This window comes from Rhinatrema bivittatum, chromosome 1 (genome assembly GCF_901001135.1).
Source record: "Rhinatrema bivittatum chromosome 1, aRhiBiv1.1, whole genome shotgun sequence".
NCBI classification, from domain to species: Eukaryota; Metazoa; Chordata; class Amphibia; order Gymnophiona; family Rhinatrematidae; genus Rhinatrema; species Rhinatrema bivittatum.
The window spans coordinates 830,534,131-830,555,139 of NC_042615.1; the positions used below are offsets into that span (position 1 = coordinate 830,534,131).

At 42.1% G+C, this 21,009-nt stretch overlaps 1 long non-coding RNA gene across 2 annotated transcripts in view; it reads right to left on the reverse strand.

The window, feature by feature from the left end:
* Positions 1 to 287: 287 nt before the first annotated feature.
* Positions 288 to 21,009, reverse strand: part of LOC115079387 — an 86,882-nt gene continuing 66,160 nt past the window's right edge. For both annotated transcript variants that reach the window (XR_003853276.1, XR_003853277.1), the window contains exons 5-6: positions 7,377 to 7,403; positions 288 to 486 (exon numbers count right to left, since the gene is read on the reverse strand). This is a non-coding gene — a long non-coding RNA (uncharacterized LOC115079387). The remainder of the gene's footprint in view (positions 487 to 7,376; positions 7,404 to 21,009) is intronic.

The window sequence follows — 21,009 nt, forward strand, 5'->3', positions numbered from 1 at the left end:
TAACTTGTTCAGGTTGATTTAGATGCACACTTCTTAAAATCCAAATGTATGTGCAGAAGTCCAATCTCTGCCTCCTAGAATCCCTCCTTCCCAGGGGTTCTCATCAAAGTATGTGTGAAACTGGGTTACGAGCACACTTGTATGCAAACTGAGCGTGGGCTATTTTATGAGAACTATCTATGTGCATAAGCCCTAGAAACCAGGGGGAAAGGGGAAGGCTGAATCCCCTGGGCCCTCAAGAAGCCTGTTTTACCTGTTGAAAAAGAAGAGCAAAGTAGAAGAACCAGGAATGTCAATGCTTTTACTTTATTGAAGAAGCGATACAAGGGATTAGCAGAATCATGAGAAGTCTCTGGAGGGGAAGATGCTTCGTGTGCCAGCAGAAATGGAAGAAGATCCCTTGTACTGAGCAGGAAGGAGCAGAGAGGATTCAGCCGTCAGCCATCACTTTGCAGATCCATCGGCTGATATTCAGTCTTGGGCTTCCTGAAAGAGAGAATAAGACCAATAAATACAGAACAGGGTCAATCTGGGACAGAAAAATACTACATTTTTCTGAAACAGAAACTGTCAGTCGAGCACCATTAATGAGGGAACTGATCCAAGGGCACCATGGGGAGAAGCTAACTCGCTGCTCGTTTCCTCTGGTTGCACTATGGGAGAGTCCTGATTACTTATTGGCTCTGACTGCACTGCAGAAGCTTTCTGATTGGCTGCTTATTGGCTTTGACTGTACCTGCTTATTATCTTTTATTGTTTTTCATTGCTACTTTCCATATTTTCATGTTCCTTGTCTTCCATACCAGTGCTGTGTGGTAACACAGAGCAGGGGATTTGGTCTCACCTCCCGCCCACCCTGAGTCACCAACCCTCTTCCCACCTATATCCCCTTCCTCTGCCTGCCTGCCTGCAGCCTCACTCCCTCAATACCTTCTCCCCATGACACAGAAGATATTTGGAACCTATATGGAATTAAACCCATTTTGAACCTCTGAAAAGAGTAGAGATCAAAGATAAATCCACAATAGTGCAGGTGTCAGAAAAGGTACATCTACAGGCACAGGAGCCGTACTGTAGTAGTTAAAGGTTTTTATTCAATCAATGTGAATGAACAGGCATATTGGAGTAATGGAGCAAATTATTGTGATCACATTGTAAGTATCGGGGATAGGTTCTCTTTTAGAACTCCTCTCGAAATTTGTCGATAAATTTTTACAACTGATTGTCCTTGACATGCCTTCACTTATTTGTGATTCTGGCCATTCCATCACCACCACACAGAATTTTCAGCTTCCTTCTCATGACTTCTGTCTGGTAACTTTAAATATATACCCCAAGACCGAACCCTCCTATTGACTGAATCAACTCTTAACAAACAACCATCCAATCAATGCATTCCAACATCATTTTTACTTCAATTGGCTACATTAGCACTCACTGAAAACTTCTTTAGTTTTCAAGGCACCTTCTACAAAACAAATCAAAGGCACAGCGATGGGGGCCATGATGGCCCATGACTTTGCTTGCCTTTATGTTTCTCAATTCAAAGCTGACTGGATTTACAACAATGTTTTTCATCAATTCATTCCGATCTGACTCCGGTTTATTAATGACATTTTTCTCATATGGACTGGCATGGATATCCACGTCTTCATGTTTTTTGACTGGCTCAACACTCTTTGCCTAATTTCCATTTTTTGTATGCTATTGATTCAACCAGATATTTCTGTACATAGTGGTTTCAGTTAATGATGGCTCACTTTCAACTTCTATTTTTCAAAAATCAACCGATCGTAACACCTTGCTACATTATGATAGTAACCATCACCGCATGCTCAGAGACAACATCCCTACTGGTCAATTTTTAAGGCTACGGAGATTATGTAATTCATGGTCTGACTTCATCACACAGGCACACGTTATGAAGCAACGGTTTTTGGATAGAGGATATCCAGTGCACATTATTAAGAGAGCGTATAAACCTGCTTTCTATGTCAATAGAGATCTTTTATTTTTATCAATTATCCCAGACTCCTCGGACAGACTCACAAGCATACTTCCCTATTCCAGTCATATTGGGGAAGTTTGCATAATTACCTAATGACATCTGCCTGGACTTTCACCACATTCTGTTTTTCAAGAACTTCCAAGGTTTGCCTTCCGGAGAGGTAAAAATCTCTGTGATATACTTGTTAATGCAGATTTTTGTAATAAGGCTTTTCCAGCTACCCTACCTGCAGGCCTCACCCCATGTGGGTCCTGCATTGTTTGTCATCTCTTTGAATCTTTCAATACCTTTTCTCACCCCCACAAGTCAAAACAATATCCCCTCCAGCATACTTCCAATTGCAACTCCATTGGCATTGTCCTCATTATCACTTGTCCCTGCTCCATGATTTATGTTGGCAAAACCACCAGAAACACTAAAACAAGAATCATCGAGCACTGTTCCTGGATATGACTATCCAAGAGTGAAGCACCACTTGCTGCACATTGGATCTCTGCATAGCACTGCATCTCTGATTTGCAGTTTTTTGTTATCGAAATCCTTCATCCTCCCCCACAGGATGGTGATTTTTCTAATTGTTTGACATGCTGCAAACAGCACTGGATTTTTGAATTAGGTTTGCTTCCCCCCACTGGTCTCAATGACGAGACTGAATGGTCTGTGTTCTACCTATTGTTTTATTTTTTTTGGTCAATAAGTCTCTGATTCTTCTCTTCCCACTATTCTCTCTGTATCTTTCCCCTTAGTTTTGTTCTTTTGTATCCTGTGATCGTATTATAATTTGTAGGTCTCTTTGTGTCCAACATAATTTAATCCAAAGTTGTAAATATATTATTTAGCCTGGTTTTTTATACATGTAGTTTGTGTAAATGTATGCATGTAACCTGGTTTTATGTGTGTAAATGTCTGTACTAAAATAGCCTGGGGCTCAGTTTGTGTAAATGTATGCATGTAACCTGGTTTTATGTTTGTAAATGTCTGTACTAAAATAGCCTGGGGCTCAGTTTGTGTAAATGTTTGCATGTAACCTGGTTTTATGTGTGTAAATCTCTTTTCTAAAATAGTCTGGGGCTCAGTTTGTGTAAATGACTGCATGTAACCTGGTTTTATGTGTGTAAATGTCTGTTCTAAAATAGTCTGGGGCTCAGTGTGTGTAAATGTGTGCATGTAACCTGGTTTTATGTGTGTAAATGTCTGTACTAAAATAGCCTGGGGCTCAGTTTGTGTAAATTTGTGCATGTAACCTGGTTTTATGTGAGTAAATGTCTGTACTAAAATAGCCTGGGGCTCAGTGTGTGTAAATCTATGCATGTTACCTGGTTTTATGTGTGTAAATGTCTGTACTAAAATAGCCTGGGGCTCAGTTTGTGTAAATGTCTGCATGTAACCTGGTTTTATGTGTGTAAATGTCTGTTCTAAAATAGTCTGGGGCTCAGTTTGTGTAAATGTATGCATGTAACCTGGCTTTATGTGAGTAAATGTCTGTACTAAAATAGCCTGGGGCTCAGTTTGTGTAAATGTATGCATGTAACCTGGTTTTATGTGTGTAAATGTCTGTTCTAAAATAGTCTGGGGCTCAGTTTGTGTAAATGTGTGCATGTAACCTGGTTTTATGTGAGTAAATGTCTGTACTAAAATAGCCTGGGGCTCAGTGTGTGTAAATGTATGCATGTAACCTGGTTTTATGTGTGTAAATGTCTGTACTAATATAGCCTGGGGCTCAGTTTGTGTAAATGTGTGCATGTAACCTGGTTTTATGTGAGTAAATGTCTGTTCTAAAATAGTCTGGGGCTCAGTTTGTGTAAATGTATTCATGTAACCTGGCTTTATGTGAGTAAATGTCTGTACTGAAATAGCCTGGGGCTCAGTTTGTGTAAATGTGTGCATGTAACCTGGTTTTATGTGTGTAAATGTCTGTACTAAAATAGTCTGGGGCTCAGTGTGTGTAAATGTATGCATGTAACCTGGTTTTATGTGTGTAAATGTCTGTACTAAAATAGCCTGGGGCTCAGTTTGTGTAAATATTGCATGTAACCTGGTTTTATGTGTGTAAATGTCTGTACTAAAATAGCCTGGGGCTCAGTTTGTGTAAATGTATGCATATAACCTGGTTTTATGTGTGTAAATGTCTGTTCTAAAATAGTCTGGGCTCAGTTTGTGTAAATGTGTGCATGTAACCTGGTTTTATGTGAGTAAATGTCTGTACTAAAATAGCCTGGGGCTCAGTTTGTGTAAATGTGTGCATGTAACCTGGTTTTATGTGAGTAAATGTCTGTACTAAAATAGCCTGGGGCTCAGTTTGTGTAAATGTATGCATGTAACCTGGTTTTATGTGTGTAAATGTCTGTACTAAAATAGCCTGGGGCTCAGTTTGTGTAAATGTATGCATGTAACCTGGTTTTATGTGAGTACATGTCTGTTCTAAAATAGTCTGGGGCTCAGTTTGTGTAAATGTATGCATGTAACCTGGTTTTATGTGTGTAAATGTCTGTACTAAAATAGCCTGGGGCTCAGTATGTGTAAATGTATGCATGTAACCTGGTTTTATGTGTGTAAATGTCTGTACTAAAATAGTCTGGGGCTCAGTTTGTGTAAATGTATGCATGTAACCTGGTTTTATGTGTGTAAATGTCTGTACTAAAATACCCTGGGGCTCAGTATGTGTAAATGTATGCATGTAACCTGGTTTTATGTGTGTAAATGTCTATACTAAAATAGTCTGGGGCTCAGTTTGTGTAAATGTATGCATGTAACCTGGTTTTATGTGAGTAAATGTCTGTACAAAAATAGCCTGGTGCTCAGTGTTTGTAAATGTATGCATGTAACCTGGTTTTATGTGTATAAATGTCTGTACTAAAATAGCCTGGGGCTCAGTTTGTGTAAATGACTGCATGTAACCTGGTTTTATGTGAGTAAATGTCTGTACTAAAATAGCCTGGGGCTCAGTGTGTGTAAATGTATGCATGTAACCTGGTTTTATGTGTGTAAATGTCTGTACTAAAATAGTCTGGGGCTCAGTTTGTGTAAATGTATGCATGCAACCTGGTTTTATGTGTGTAAATGTCTGTACTAAAATAGCCTGGGGCTCAGTTTGTGTAAATGTATGCATGTAACCTGGTTTTATGTGAGTAAATGTCTGTACAAAAATAGCCTGGTGCTCAGTGGGGCGGATTTTCAGAGCTCTGCTCGCGTAAATCCGCCCAAAACTGGGCGGATTTACGCGAGCAGGGCCCTGCGCGCCGGGAAGCCTATTTTACATAGGCCTCCCGGCGCGCGCAGAGCCCCGGGACTCGCGTAAGTCCCGGGGTTCTCGGAGGGTGGCGTGTCGGGGGCGTGTCGGGGGGCGGGCCCGGTCGTCGCGGCGTTTCGGGGGCGTGTCGGCAGTGTTTGGGGGCGGGTACGGGGGCGTGGCTACGGCCCGGGGGTGTGGCCGCGCCCTCCGTACCCGCCCCCAGGTCGCGGCCCGGCGCGCAGGAGTCCCGCTCGCGCGCGGGGATTTACGCCTCCCTCCGGGAGGCGTAAATCCCCCGACAAAGGTAGGATGGGGGTTTAGACAGGGCCGGGCGGGTGGGTTAGGTAGGGGAAGGGAGGGGAAGGTGAGGGGAGGACAAAGGAAAGTTCCCTTCTAGGCCGCTCCGATTTCGGTGCGGCCTAGGAGGGAACGGGGGTAGGCTGCGCGGCTCGGCGCGCGCAGGCTATACGAAATCGATAGCCTTGCGCGCGCCGATCCAGGATTTTAGCCGATACGCGCGACTACGCACGTATCTACTAAAATCCAGCGTACTTTTGTTTGCGCCTGGAGCGCAAACAAAAGTAGGCTATTCGCGCTCGTCTGAAAATCTACCCCAGTGTTTGTAAATGTATGCATGTAACCTGGTTTTATGTGAGTACATGTCTGTTCTAAAATAGTCTGGGGCTCAGTTTGTGTAAATGTATGCATGTAACCTGGTTTTATGTGTGTAAATGTCTGTACTAAAATAGGCTGGGGCTCAGTTTGTGTAAATGTATGCATGTAACCTGATTTTATGTGAGTAAATGTCTGTACTAAAATAGCCTGGGGCTCAGTGTGTGTAAATGTATGCATGTAACCTGGTTTTATGTGAGTAAATGTCTGTACAAAAATAGCCTGGTGCTCAGTGTTTGTAAATGTATGCATGTAACCTGGTTTTATGTGAGTACATGTCTGTTCTAAAATAGTCTGGGTCTCAGTGTGTGTAAATGTATGCAGGTATCCTGGTTTTATGTGTGTAAATGTCTGTACTAAAATAGTCTGGGGCTCAGTTTGTGTAAATGTATGCATGCAACCTGGTTTTATGTGTGTAAATGTCTATACTAAAATAGTCTGGGGCTCAGTTTGTGTAAATGTATGCATGTAACCTGGTTTTATGTGTGTAAATGTCTGTACTAAAATAGCCTGGGGCTCAGTGTGTGTAAATGTATGCATGCAACCTGGTTTTATGTGTGTAAATGTCTGTACTAAAATAGCCTGGGGCTCAGTGTGTGTAAATGTATGCATGTAACCTGGTTTTATGTGTATAAATGTCTGTACTAAAATAGCCTGGGGCTCAGTGTGTGTAAATGTATGCATGTAACCTGGTTTTATGTGTATAAATGTCTGTACTAAAATAGCCTGGGGCTCAGTTTGTGTAAATGACTGCATGTAACCTGGTTTTATGTGTGTAAATGTCTGTACTAAAATAGCCTGGGGCTCAGTTTGTGTAAATGTATGCATGTAACCTGGTTTTATGTGTGTAAATGTCTGTACTAAAATAGCCTGGGGCTCAGTGTGTGTAAATGTATGCATGTAACCTGGTTTTATGTGTGTAAATGTCTGTATTAAAATAGTCTGGGGCTCAGTTTGTGTAAATGTATGCATGTAACCTGGTTTTATGTGTGTAAATGTCTGTACTAAAATAGCCTGGGGCTCAGTGTGTGTAAATGTATGCATGTAACCTGGTTTTATGTGTGTAAATGTCTGTATTAAAATAGTCTGGGGCTCAGTGTGTGTAAATGTATGCATGTAACCTGGTTTTATGTGTGTAAATGTCTGTACTAAAATAGTCTGGGGCTCAGTGTGTGTAAATGTATGCATGTAACCTGGTTTTATGTGTGTAAATGTCTGTACTAAAATAGTCTGGGGCTCAGTGTTTGTAAATGTATGCATGTAACCTACTTCAGCACCGGAGCATTCGTGCAAACTCTTAATATTAATAAGAACAGGAAGTTGGTTTTACCTGCAGTTAGTGAGGGCCTTTGCCAGCCTACAGGAGACATTACTAAGAGGACCTGTCTGTGTCTGTAACACAAACCTTTACACATTAACAACAGTTAATGTGAATATTTATCAGGAGCCAAGGTTTAGGCTTACCTTATGAACCAGATTCTCAGGTTTACCCTAAATGAAAGAAAGAGAGCAGTGAGATTAGGGGGAATCTCTCCCGGGAAGGTCACAGAATAGCAAAGTCACTTTATAGGGAGACACCAGGGTGAGAAACAAACTCCTGATCACCAGGAGACTTCTGCCCAGTCTGAGGATTTGCTTTTGCATTAAATCCTTCCTGATTAGAGCCTCCGGGTGAGAGAGTCACAGTGGGGTATGTGTTACAGTGCATGACATGATGTGATCTCCATGTAAAAGTAACATCCCACATCAGGAGATATCAGACCCAGATCTGAGGATCCGCAGCAGACGCTCTCACCCTCTCCTGGGAAGTCACAGAATAGCAAAGTCACTTTATAGGGGAGACCCCAGGGTGAGAAACAAACTCCTGATCACCAGGAGACTTCTGCCCAGTCTGAGGATTTGCTTTTGCATTAAATCCTTCCTGATTAGAGCCTCCGGGTGAGAGAGTCACAGTGGGATCTGTGTTACACTGCATGACATGTGGTTTACCCATAAACGTTATAAAACATATCCAAACAGTATAAATCTAAAAGGTGTAGGATGCTTGTAGAAATGCGGAGATTCAAAACACGATCAGTAAGAAGTGTCGCCAAATGCTTTAGTCAAAGTCGCTGGAGATTTCGGTCCCCTGACATGGACCATGTTTCGCCACAAGGGCTGCAGAGGGACTGAAGCAGAAAGCTCCTCCTCCTTTTCCCTCCTGTCCCCCCGCCTTTATCACTGATATATTTGTTAAATTATCAAACTGTTGTATTCAGTATTCTTATGTCTAGTTTTTTTCACCATTGTTTTAAGTTGAGTTTAAAGTCCTACATTTCACTGTTGTATGTTTGTGTTATATTTGTGTTCTATCATACTGTTGAGATTTTGTGTGTAGTATGCACGTGTTCATAAGAACATGCCATACCGGGTCAGACCAAGGGTCCATCAAGCCCAGCATCCTGTCTCCAACAGTGGCCAATCCAGGCCATAAGAACCTGGCAAGTACCCAAAAACTAAGTCTATTCCATGTAACCATTGCTAATGGCAGTGGCTATTCTCTAAGTGAACTTAATAGCAGGTAATGGACTTCTCCTCCAAGAACTTATCCAATCCTTTTTTAAACACAGCTATACTAACTGCACTAACCACATCCTCTGGCAACAAATTCCAGAGTTTAATTGTGCGTTGAGTGAAAAAGAACTTTCTCCGATTAATTTTAAATGTGCCCCATGCTAACTTCATGGAGTGCCCCCTAGTCTTTCTACTATCCGAAAGAGTAAATAACCGATTCACATCTACCCGTTCTAGACCTCTCATGATTTTAAACACCTCTATCATATCCCCCCTCAGTCGTCTCTTCTCCAAGCTGAAAAGTCCTAACCTCTTCAGCTTTCCTCATAAGGGAGCTGTTCCATTCCCTTTATCATTTTGGTTGCCCTACTCTGTACCTTCTCCATCGCAATTATATCTTTTTTGAGATGTGGCCACCAGAATTGTACACAGTATTCAAGGTGCGGTCTCACCATGGAGCGATACAGAGGCATTATGACATTTTCCGTTTTATTCACCATTCCTTTTCTAATAATTCCCAACATTCTGTTTGCTTTTTTGACTGCCGCAACACACTGAACCGATGATTTCAATGTGTTATCCACTATGACACCTAGATGTCTTTCTTGGGTTGTAGCACCTAATATGGAACCCAACATTGTGTAATTATAGCATGGGTTATTTTTCCCTATATGCATCACCTTGCACTTATCCACATTAAATTTCATCTGCCATTTGGATGCCTAATTTTCCAGTCTCACAAGGTCTTCCTGCAATTTATCACAATCTGCTTGTGATTTAACTACTCTGAACAATTTTGTGTCATCTGCAAATTTGATTATCTCACTCGTCGTATTTCTTTCCAGATCATTTATAAATATATTGAACAGTAAGGGTCCCAATACAGATCCCTGAGGCACTCCACTGTCCACTCCCTTCCACTGAGAAAATTGCCCATTTAATCCTACTCTCTGTTTCCTGTCTTTAACCAGTTTGCAATCCACGAAAGGACATCGCCACCTATCCCATGACTTTTTACTTTTCCTAGAAGCCTCTCATGAGGAACTTTGTCAAACGCCTTCTGAAAATCCAAGTACACTGCATCTACCACTTCACCTTTATCCACATGTTTATTAACTCCTTCAAAAAAGTGAAGCAGATTTGTGAGGCAAGACTTGCCTTGGGTAAAGCCTTGCTGACTTTGTTCCATTAAACCATGTCTTTCTATATGTTCTGTGATTTTGATGTTTAGAACACTTTCCACTATTTTTCCTGGCACTGAAGTCAGGCTAACCGGTCTGTAGTTTCCCGGATCGCCCCTGGAGCCCTTTCTAAATATTGGGGTTACATTTGCTATCCTCCAGTCTTCAGGTACAATGGATGATTTTAATGATAAGTTACAAATTTTTACTAATAGGTCTGAAATTTCTTTTTTTTAGTTCCTTCAGAACCATGGGGTGTATACCATCTGTGTTGCGGTCCTGCCCGCGCTCCTCGCGGGCAGGCTCCTTGCCTCTCGTGGCCGAGTTGGGCCGTTGATGCTGCTGCCTCCGCGGCAGGTGGGACCCCCTGCTGACCCCTCCTTGGGAGTTGTCCTCATCAGCCCTACAAAAGGGCTCAGCGTCCAGTCTAACTTTGCCTTTGCAAGGAGTTGGTCTCTCCTGGGATCCTGCTATCCTTCGCTCCAGGAGTCATCCATGTTCCAGCACTTCTGCTGTACATTCTACTGTACATTCAAAGTAAAAAGCCTGCAAGGGAGTCAATTGGATAAAGTTTTACAACCTTTGGTTCCTTTCCATCTGCATCATTGTTTTAAAGATCGATTCAAAGTCTTCCATTTCTGTACAGTTTCTATGTAGCTTATTTTCACTGTTCATTCATGTTTCTGATTTTATTTTTGTTTTGCGCTTGTTGTTGTATGTTTGTGATGCTACTTTACATTCTTGCTTGCCTTTTCTCTGTTCACAGCTTTGGGCTTCAGTCTTGTGGCGAAACACAGTTCATTTTCAGGGACAGAAATGTACAGCGTCTTTGACTGAAGCATTTGGATACATTTCTTACTGATTGTGTTTTGAATCTCACCATTTCTAAAAGGATCCTGCACCTTTTAGCGCTATACTGTCTGCATATGGTTTGTCACCAGTGTGTATATCGCTCATCTTCTCCACGCTATTATTTTCTGAGTTACACATAAAAGTAAGATTCGACATCAGGCAATATCAGACACAGATCTGAGGATCAAATGTAAAACCCCCCAAGTTTTTCCTATTATTTTCCCATTGGAATCTTTCTCGGTCCCATGTGGTTTTTTAATTCTGTCTTGGGTTGAAAAGATATTCTGCATTATATGATAGGATGAAAAACAATAGCAGAAGAAATCTTCTGCACATTTACCAATGACAACCTGTGTCAGCACAATGAGGTAACAGTACTTGGATGTTTAACACAATATAATGCATACATGTAGCAGAATAGTGTGACAAATGCTCTAATGAGCACAAAGTATAATCACAGACTCATGCCCCTGTCTGAGATATCTGGGGAATGGTGGAGGATCCAGGGGAGTTTAGATGGTACCTGGGACATTTCACCTAATCCTACTCTATTATACACTGCACAAACATTAAGTCCTTGAGGACAAGTCTTCTCATTTTCAGAAGTATGCAGCTCATAAAAATTAGCACCCACACCCGCAAATAGCACACATTCACATAAATGTTATTTTATAAACATTCACATGCAATGGGTGGGCCTGGGTGTTCCAAGGTTTGGACAACATTTGCGTGCACAGCATGCTAACCATAGAAAGCAGTTAGGAAAAACTGAAAGGAGAAACTGCAAAGGTTAAGGGTTTAGCTCAGGCATGGATGTTGTTTAAAAATACCATCTTGGAAGCCCAGACCAGATGTATTCCACGCATTAGAGAAGGTGGAAAGAAGGCTAAATGACTACCAGCAGGGTTGAAAGGTGAAGAAAGAGAGGCTATAATATCTAAAAGCACATCTTTCAAGAAATGGAAAAGAGATCCGAGTGAAGAAAGCAGGAAACAGCATAAGCACTGGCATGTCAGTTGCAAAGCATTGATAAGGAAGGGGAAAAGAACATTTGAAAAGAAACTTGCCGTGGAAAGAAAATCTCATAATAAAAACTTTTTCAGGTACATTCAAAGTAAAAAGCCTGCAAGGGAGTCAATTGGATAATTAGATGATCAAAGGGGTAAAAGGAACACTTAGGGATGACAAAGCCACAGCAGAGAGAGACTAAATGATTCCTTTGCTTCAGTATTCACTGAGGAAGGTGTAAGAGATATTCCCATGCCATAAATGATATTCAAAATTGATGATTCAGAGGAACTGAAACAAATCTCAGTGAACCTGGAAGATGTACTTGTTATGATATTGAGGTGTTCGGTGGATTCTCAGGGGCAACAGTGATGTTATCTCCTACAGGGAGGAGCCCTGTAGGGAGACTGATGCACCGGGCTATTTATTTATTTATTTATTTATTTATTTTAAAACTCTTCTATGCCGTCATTAAGTTAATTCACCATCACAACGGTTTACAGAAAGGCACAATAAGAAAATAATATAATTGGTATAGATTACAAATTAAACATGTGCCAACATAGAACGGTAACATATTTTAATAATAGAGACTATGGGGCGGATTTTAAAAGGCCCGCGCGCGCCGGCGCACCTATTTTGCAGAGGCCACCGGCGCGCGTAAAGCCCCGGGACGCGCGTAAGTCCCGGGGCTTTCAAAAAGGGGAGGGAGGGGGCGTGTCCGGGGGCGTTCCCAAAATGACACGGCGTTTTGGGGGTGTGCCGTGGCGTTTCGGGGGTGGGCCCGGGGGCGTGGCGCCGGCCCGGTGGCGTGGTCGAGGCCTCCGGACCAGCCCCCGGGTCCGGAGGATGGAGCTCGGCTGCCGGCCAATGCGCGCAAAGTTAGGGGGGGGGGTTAGATAGGGCCGGGGGGGTGGGTTAGGTAGGGGAAGGGAGGGGAAGGTGGGGGGAGGGAACAGGCAGTCCGCGCTGGGCTCGGCGCGCGCAGGTTGCACAAATGTGCACCTCCTTGCGCGCGCCGACCCCGGATTTTATAAAGCTGATTGCTCAGTGCATCCTTATCTATCGACTGTTTTCCTCCTTCTCTTTGTTTTTCAAGAAAGCTTGTTTAAAAAGCCATGTTTTCAGCTTTGTTTTAAATAGATTCAAATTTGCCTGCAGCCTTATTTCGAGTGGCATGGAGTTCCATAGTACAGGTCCAGCCAGTGACAGTGCTCTCTCCCTTACTTGAGTGAGATGTGCTGATTTAACCGAGGGGACAGTTAGTAGAGCTTTATTAGCAGATCTCAGGTTTCTGTGCGGAACATGTACGCGCAGTGCTGTGTTAAGCCAGTCGGCCTTTTCATCATGGATTAGTTTGTGAATTATACACAGTGCCTTGTATTGTATTCTTTGTTCGATTGGAAGCCAGTGTAGTTCCGCAAGTGTTCCTGTGATGTGGTCTATTTTCTTTTTGCCTGTCAAAATTCTAACTGCAGAGTTTTGCAATATTTGGAGTGGTCTAATGATAACTTGAGGTAGCCCTAATAGCAGAGAGTTACAGTAGTCTGTGCTCGCGAATATCTTTGCCTGTAGCACTGTGTGAAAATTGTTCAGCATTAGCAGGGGTTTTAGCCTTCTGAGTACCAATAGTTTGGTGTAACCTTCTTTTAATTTCTGTGAAATGTGTTGTTTCATGGTTAGCTCTGGGTCAATTACTACCCCTAGATTCCGTACTTTTATTGCTAACTCTACGGTTTATTTTTGATTGCAATTGTAGGTTATGTAGGGTGTATATTTTTTCGTTCTAGGTGTAAGAATTCAGTTTTATCAATGTTTATTACCAGTTCCATTTGATTTAGGAGTTGTTTGATTATTTCAAGATACATATTGGCTAGCATCATTGTTTCCTCAATATTGTTTACGATGGGAAATAGTATTTATTTATTTATTTCGAGGCTTTTATATACCGAAGTATAGTGGATTGCCTTCACTCCGGTTTACAAGATAACAACTTAATACAATTTGATAATGCTGGAACAACTTAATATACTGTGAACGGAGTAAGGGTCGTAGGAATAAGAGGAGCAATGATTACAAACTGAAAAGAACATATTACAACAAACGATAAAATCATTTACAAAAAGGGGGGGAAGTAGGGCAGAGCTCATAGATAGTAGTTGTATATCGTCTGCGTGTACGTAATGTATGATTCCAAGTCCTGCGAGTAGGTGACATACTGGGAGGAGGTAAATGTTGAACAGTGTTGTGGACAGGGATGATCCCTGTGAGACTCCTGTTTGTAGTTTCACTTTGTCTGATAGTGTGTTTTTGATTTGTACTTGGAAACATCTATTGCTTAAGTATGACTCGAACCAGTTTATTATTTTGTTATTGAGCCCTATTTCTTTTAGTCTATTGTTTAGTCTATTGATTAGTATTACAGTGTCAAAAGCTTCAGAGAGATCCAATAGTACCAGAATGTAATATGTTCCTGTATCAAAGCCTCTTAAGATATTATTGATAGGGCCGGTAGTAATGTCTCAGTACTGTAACGTTTGCAGAATCCATGTTGTGCCGGATATAATATGTTATTACTTTCTAACGTGCTGATACAGTAAAAATTGCGAGAGAGTGGGCAAGCACCCGCTCTCCCAGTGCACGCACAGGACACTCTCCTGTGCACGCGATGCAGTAAATTAATTTATATAAATTAGGCCCGGTGGTAAAAAGAGGTGCTAGGTACACTAGCGCATCCCTAGTGCCTCTTTTCGGACAGGAGCGGCGGCTGTCAGGGGTAAAGCTGTCAGGGGTAAAGCTAGCACGTCTAAAACGCGCGTCCAATCGTGGGTTAACAGTGCACTCCGCCGGAGCACATTGTACTGTATCGGCCTGCTAGTGGCTAGACTCAATAGCACAGACACAAAAATAGTTTCTTTTATTGTAGAGAGCAGGTTAGCTGGTAGCAGTCTGTAATCCTTGGCGAGGGAGACCCATCCCACAATGGTGGTGTAAGGCCCTGATGCAGATGTCCAATAAGGCACTGTAGGAGAGACAGACTGGCAGATGTTAAACATACTCCAGTAGCTGAGTAGAGAGAATCCCAATGAGCAGTAGAGAGGATAGGTGTTAGCAGTCCCTGTGGTCCTCGGCAGAGGAGACCCGTTCCACAATTGTGGTGTAGGGTCTGATGCAGAGAGGTAGCAAGGAACTGATGAGATACAGACTGGAAGAAGTTATACTCACTCTCTGTAGCTGATAGAATGGAGCACACACCAGGAAAAACACACAGGCCCTCGAGAAGAGAGTACCTGTAAGAGGATAGGCACCTGTAAATAAGCAGAGGGCCCCCAAGAGTGGGTACCCAGGTTAGAGAACCCCGAAGGATAAAGATAGCTTCCAGTGGATAGAAGTGGCAGAGTAGCTTCAGACAAGGATATACCGATCCTTGCTAACTCGGCAAGAGTCAGCAAATGGGCAACCTTAAAAATGGGGAAGCAGTGATGTCACTCGAGGGGGACGCCCCTGAGGTTCGCGCCAACACTGCTACAAAAGTGGGGATGCGCACTCGCGGATGCCCTAGGAGGCCTCGGGTCAAGATGGCCGAACGCCGCACCAGAGCCGCTCCGGGGAAGCTGGTGGGTGCATCAAGGAGATGAAACAGATGCCACACTCCCGAGGCTGGTGGAGAAATCTGAGAGAAAGGTGAGGCATGTCGAGCAAAGTCATCTGAGCCTGACGGACGCAACAATACTAGGGCAAATTGACAAACTAAAGAGTAGCAAATCACCTGGAGCAGATGGTATACATCCCAGAGTGCTGAAATAATTAAGAAATGAAATTGTGGACCTGTTATTGGTAATTTGTAAACCATCAATAAAATCATCTATGGAATCTGAAGACTGGAAGATTGCCAACATAATGCCAATTTTTAAAAAGGGATCAAGGGGTGACCAGGAAACTACAGACCAGAGAGTCTGACATCTGTGCCAGGCAAAATGGTAGAAACTATCATAAAAAACAAAATACCTGAATGAATAGATAAGCATAGTTTAATGGGATAAAGCCAACATGGATTTAGCAAATCAAAGTCTTCCCTCACAAATATGCTACATTTTTTTAGGGCATAAATACATACAACACAAGTGCAGAAGAATTTCTGATGGTCCAATGATTTTCATTAATAAAGGTTTATTATCTTGATAAACAGCAACTCCACTAAATTACAGGAAACTGTTTAAAGGGTCCCCCTTTAAACAGGCTGTGTCAGGAAGGACCAAACTTTTATAACAAACTTTTATAACAAATTTTAATGGACCATACATAAATGCTGCAAGCCGAAAATAAAACAGGGAGAACACATAGAAGAAAAACATACCAGTATTATTGATGATGAAAATTGAAAGGGAGCACACAAGTTAATGGCACAGCGGGGATTTAAACACTAATACGTTTTGGTGTGAAAGTTCGGACCAATCAGTGAAGCAGAAAAGAATAGCCAACCAGATCACAGCAGGGAAGAGTCAAGTAAAAAAAATCTCCATTCCAACTCATTATTCAGCCCCTTAGGTGCAACAGTATCTAAAATATAAATCCATTTTTGTTCCTTCCTAATCAGGATGTCAGAGTAGTTACCCCCCCCCCCCCCCCCACTGTAAGGGGGGACGGACTACATCAAGAACAAAAAATTTTAGATCTAACAAGGAATGGGATGACTGGGACCAATGATCAACCAGGGGGGGCATTTTCCCGATAGTTCATAATGTTAGAGCGATGTTCTATGATCCGAGTTTTAATCATTCGAGATGTCTTGCCGACATATAATTTCGGACATGGACTACTAATTACATAGACCAGCCCTGAGGATGTACAGTCCAAAGAACCATATAACAAAAATGTTCTCTTTGAGGTCGTGTGTGTAAAGGATGACATAGTGGATGTTAGAGGCCACACAGAGCAATGGCCACAGGGCTTATGTCCTCCTACAGCTTGGGGTTATGTGCTATCAGGTCGGTGTCCAGAGTGGGCCCACATATCCTAGAGGTTTCTGCCTCTACGGTAGGTAAACCGAAGTGAGCTATTAAATGTGTTACTGAGTGAGAGGGAAACCCAATGCTTGCGTATAATGTTGGTAATTGTGCCACTCAAGGTGGAAAAAGGAAGAATACAATTAACAGAGTTGTCCATAGAGTGGGTCTGTGTTAAAAAAAAGCAAGTCCTGATTCACATATAATGCACGTTTAAAAGCTTTCCTCAAAACTTTTGAAGGGTACCCTCTTTCACTAAACTGAGCAGTCATCTTCTTCGCTTGTAGTATGAACTCCGTCTTAGAGGAACACAGCCGGCACAATCTTAAGAACTGACCTGTGGTGATATTGTTCTTGAAGTGCCACGGGTGACAGCTGTGAAACGGATATATTACAGTCTGTTTCTTTACGGTAAATAGAAGTAAAGAAACCTTCACTGTCAAGAGAAATTGAAATATCAAGAAAGGAAATCTGATTGCGGTGAATGTTGAAATTAAATGAAGGTTGATGTTGCAATTGTTAAGCCAATCCAGGAACGGAAAAAATTGTACATCAGTCCCCAGCCAGATTAGAAAACGTCATCTATGTACCTTAGCCAAAGATGTATAAATGTGGACCAGTCTAAGGGATAGACTCAGTTTTCTTCAAACATTGCTATGTACAGGCCAGGCTAGGGGCCATGGTAGCACCCATAGCCATGACCTTAATTTGTTGGTAAAAATTCAGATTAAAAGTGAAGTAATTTTTAGTCAAGACCATACGAGCCAGATCCAACAAAAAGGAGGTAGGAACGTGAATGTGACCGGTATGGAGATTTAGTGTGTCTTCAATAACCATCAGAGCCTCCTCCTGAGGAATGTTCAAATATAGTGACACTATATCTAATGTGACTAGATAACACGACCCTGATGGAATAGTTAGATCATTTAGGATAAAGATCAGATGTGTAGTGTCCTTTACAAAGCATTTGCTCATGGTTACAAAAGGTCTCCAAATTTAGACAATGTTTCTAGTGGTTCTAATAGTGACCTGATCCATGACACTATGGGGTGGCCTGGTGGATTTTGAAGAGACTTATGGATCTTAGGCAGGATGCAAACACCGGGATCACTGGAAATTCAGCCACTAAAAATTGGGCTTCTCGGGTAGTAATATATTTACGATCAACTGCCTCTTGTATCAGTGATTTGATAGTGTTCTTTAGCGTACTTGTGGGATCATGGGGTAAGGGGCAGTAGAATGAAATATCACTCAGTTGGCGTGTGACTTCCTCCTCATAATATGATTTATTCAAAATCACAATGCCCCCACCCTTATCTGCAGGCTTAATTACTATGTTTGGATCATCTGCCAGCGATCTTATGGCTATCCTTTCCTCCCTAGATAAGTTATGAAAAATATAGCCCTGATCAGATCTTAAGTTTTCAATTTCAGAACCAAATTTTCAAATACAACTACAGACGGGTCCGCAGGGCCCGGAGGGATTCATCTGGATTTAGTGTAAACCAATGAACCATCTTGGGACGTAAGAGCATCAGAAAAGAAAGCCTTAAGTTTCAATATCCTGAAGAATCGGTATAGATGAACGTGTACATCAAAGTCATTATATGTCACTGTAGGGACAAAAAAAAGTGTCCCTTTTCCAACACCCTGACTTCAATAGCTGATAAGGGTCGGGATGACAAATTAAACACAAAATCAGATTAATAAAATTTACTGCCACGGATCTTGCTGTTGGCGTGTGGCCCGTATGACTCATTGTGACTGCTGGGATACAGTCCGTCCCCGTGATTAAGAATTTCGAAAGTTACGATGTGACTGAACTGGGTCTAAATTGTCTTCATACGACTCATCAGGGGAGGAAGGGGGTCCCTCATAAACCGGGAAGAACGGACAGTGTCTACAGCATTACTTCCACCTGGAAACCTTGTTCCATCTACAATGTCATCTTATTCATCTGCGCCTCCCTCTTTTTTAGACCCAGTTCAGTCGCATAGAAACTTTTGAAATCTTCGATTACATGGTTAGACTGTACCCCAATAGTCACAACGAGTCACACGGGCCACATGCCAACAGCAAGATCCATGGCAGTAAATTTTGTTAAACCTGATATTGTATTTAATTTGTCATCCCGACCCTTATCAGCTATTGAAGTCAGGGTGTTGGAAAAGGGACTCTCTTTTGTCCCTACAGTGACATATAATGACTTTGATTAACAAGTTCATCTATATTAATTCTTCAGGATGTTTAAACTTAAGGCTTTCTTTTCAGTTTCTCTTTGCAGTGAAGGTTTCTTTACTTCTATTTACTGTAAAGAAACAGACCGTAATACCCTTTTGACAGCTGTCACCCGCGGCACCTCAAGAACAATATCACCACAGATATCGCTGCCTGTGTTCCTCTAGGACGGAGTTCATACTATAAGCTAAGCAAATGACTGCTTGGTTTAGTGAAAGTGGGTACCCTTCAAAAGTTTTGAGGAAAGCTTTTAAACGTGCGTTATATGTGAATCGAGACCTGCTTTTTTTTTTTACCACAGAACCACTCTATGGACAATTCTGTTAATTGTATTCTTCCTTTTTCCACTTTGAGCGGCACAATTACCAATATACGTGAGCATTGGGTTTCCCTCTCACTCACTAACACATTTAATAGCTCACTTCGGTTTACCTACCATAGAGGCAAAAACCTCTGGGATATGTGGGTCCACTCTGGACACCGACCTGATAGCACATAACCTCAAGCTGTAGGAGGACATAAGCCCTGTGGCCATTGCTCTGTGTGGCCTCTGACATCCACTATGTCGTCCTTTACACACCCGACCTCAAAGAGAACATTTTTGTTATATGGTTCTTCAGACTGTACATCCTCAGGGCTGGTCTATGTAATTAGTAGCCCATGTCCGAAATTATATGTCGGCAAGACATCTCGAATGATTAAAACTCGGATCATAGAGCATCGCTCTAACATTAAGAACCATCGGGAAAATGCCCCCCTGCTTGATCATTGGTGCCAGTCATCCCATTCCTTGTTAGATCTAAAATATTTTGTTCTTGATGTAGTCCGTCCCCCCTTGCGGAGGGGTAACTACTCTGACATCCTGATTAGGAAGGAACAAAAATGGATTTATATTTTAGATACTGTTGCACCTAAGGGGCTGAATAATGAGTTGGAATGGAGATTTTTTTACTTGACTCTTCCCTGCTGCGATCTGGTTGGCTATTCTTTATTGTGCGTTGAGTGAAAAAGAATTTTCTCTGATTAGTCTTAAATGTGCTACTTGCTAACTTCATGGAATGCCCCCTAGTCCTTCTATTATTCGAAAGTGTAAATAACCGAGTCACATCTACTCGTTCAAGACCTCTCATGATCTTAAAGACCTCTATCATATCCCCCTCAGCCGTCTCTTCTCCAAGCTGAACAGCCCTAACCCCTTCAGCCTTTCCTCATAGGGGAGCTGTTCCATTCCCCTTATCATTTTGGTCACCCTTCTCTGTACCTTCTCCATCGCAACTATATCTTTTTTGAGATGTGGCGACCAGAATTGTACACAGTATTCAAGGTGCTGTCTCACCATGGAGCGATATGGAGGTATTATGACATTTTCCATTCTATTAACCATTCCCTTCCTAATAATTCCTAACATTCTGTTTGCTTTTTTGACTGCCGCAGCACACTGAGCCGACGATTTTAAAGTATTATCCACTATGATGCCTAGATCTTTTTCCTGGGTGATAGCTCCTAATAAGGAACCTAACATCGTGTAACTACAGCAAGGTTTATTTTTCCCTTCATGCAACACCTTGCACTTGTCCACATAAATTTCATCTGCCATTTGGATGCCCAATCTTCCAGTCTTGCAAGATCCTCCTGTAATTTATCACAATCCACTTGTGATTTAACTACTCTGAACAATTTTGTATCATCCGCAAATTTGATTACCTCACTCGTCGTATTCCTTTCCAGATCATTTATAAATATATTGAAAAGTAAGGGTCCCAGTACAGATCCCTGAGGCACTCCACTGTTTACCCTTTTCCACTGAGAAAATTGACCAGATGTTTAAATACCTCCAAGGTTTCCATGAACAGGAGGCGAGCCTCTTTCATTGGAATGGAGGCTCCTGGCATGAGGTGGTAGATTCAGGAGTAATTTAAGGACTTAGTTCTATACAGAGAGGATAATGGATGCATGGAATGGCCTCCCTGAGGAGGTGGTGGAGACTAGAATTCAGGAAAGCACAGGAGAATTCTGATGGAGTGGTAGGAATTGTAAAACTGAATCAGTTGGTGTGGATGGCTGTAGGCTCTTTTTTCTGCCATCACATTTCTGTATTTTTCTAAATGGTGGTACTAAAATAGTCTGGAGCTCACTTTGTGTAAACGCAGATCAGAATCCTGTTTCACGTTCACTGAACCCTGTACATACATACGTGGGGCTCAGTTTGTGGAAATGAATGCAGGTAGAGCAGATTACACATACTGCAGAGTGGGGTTC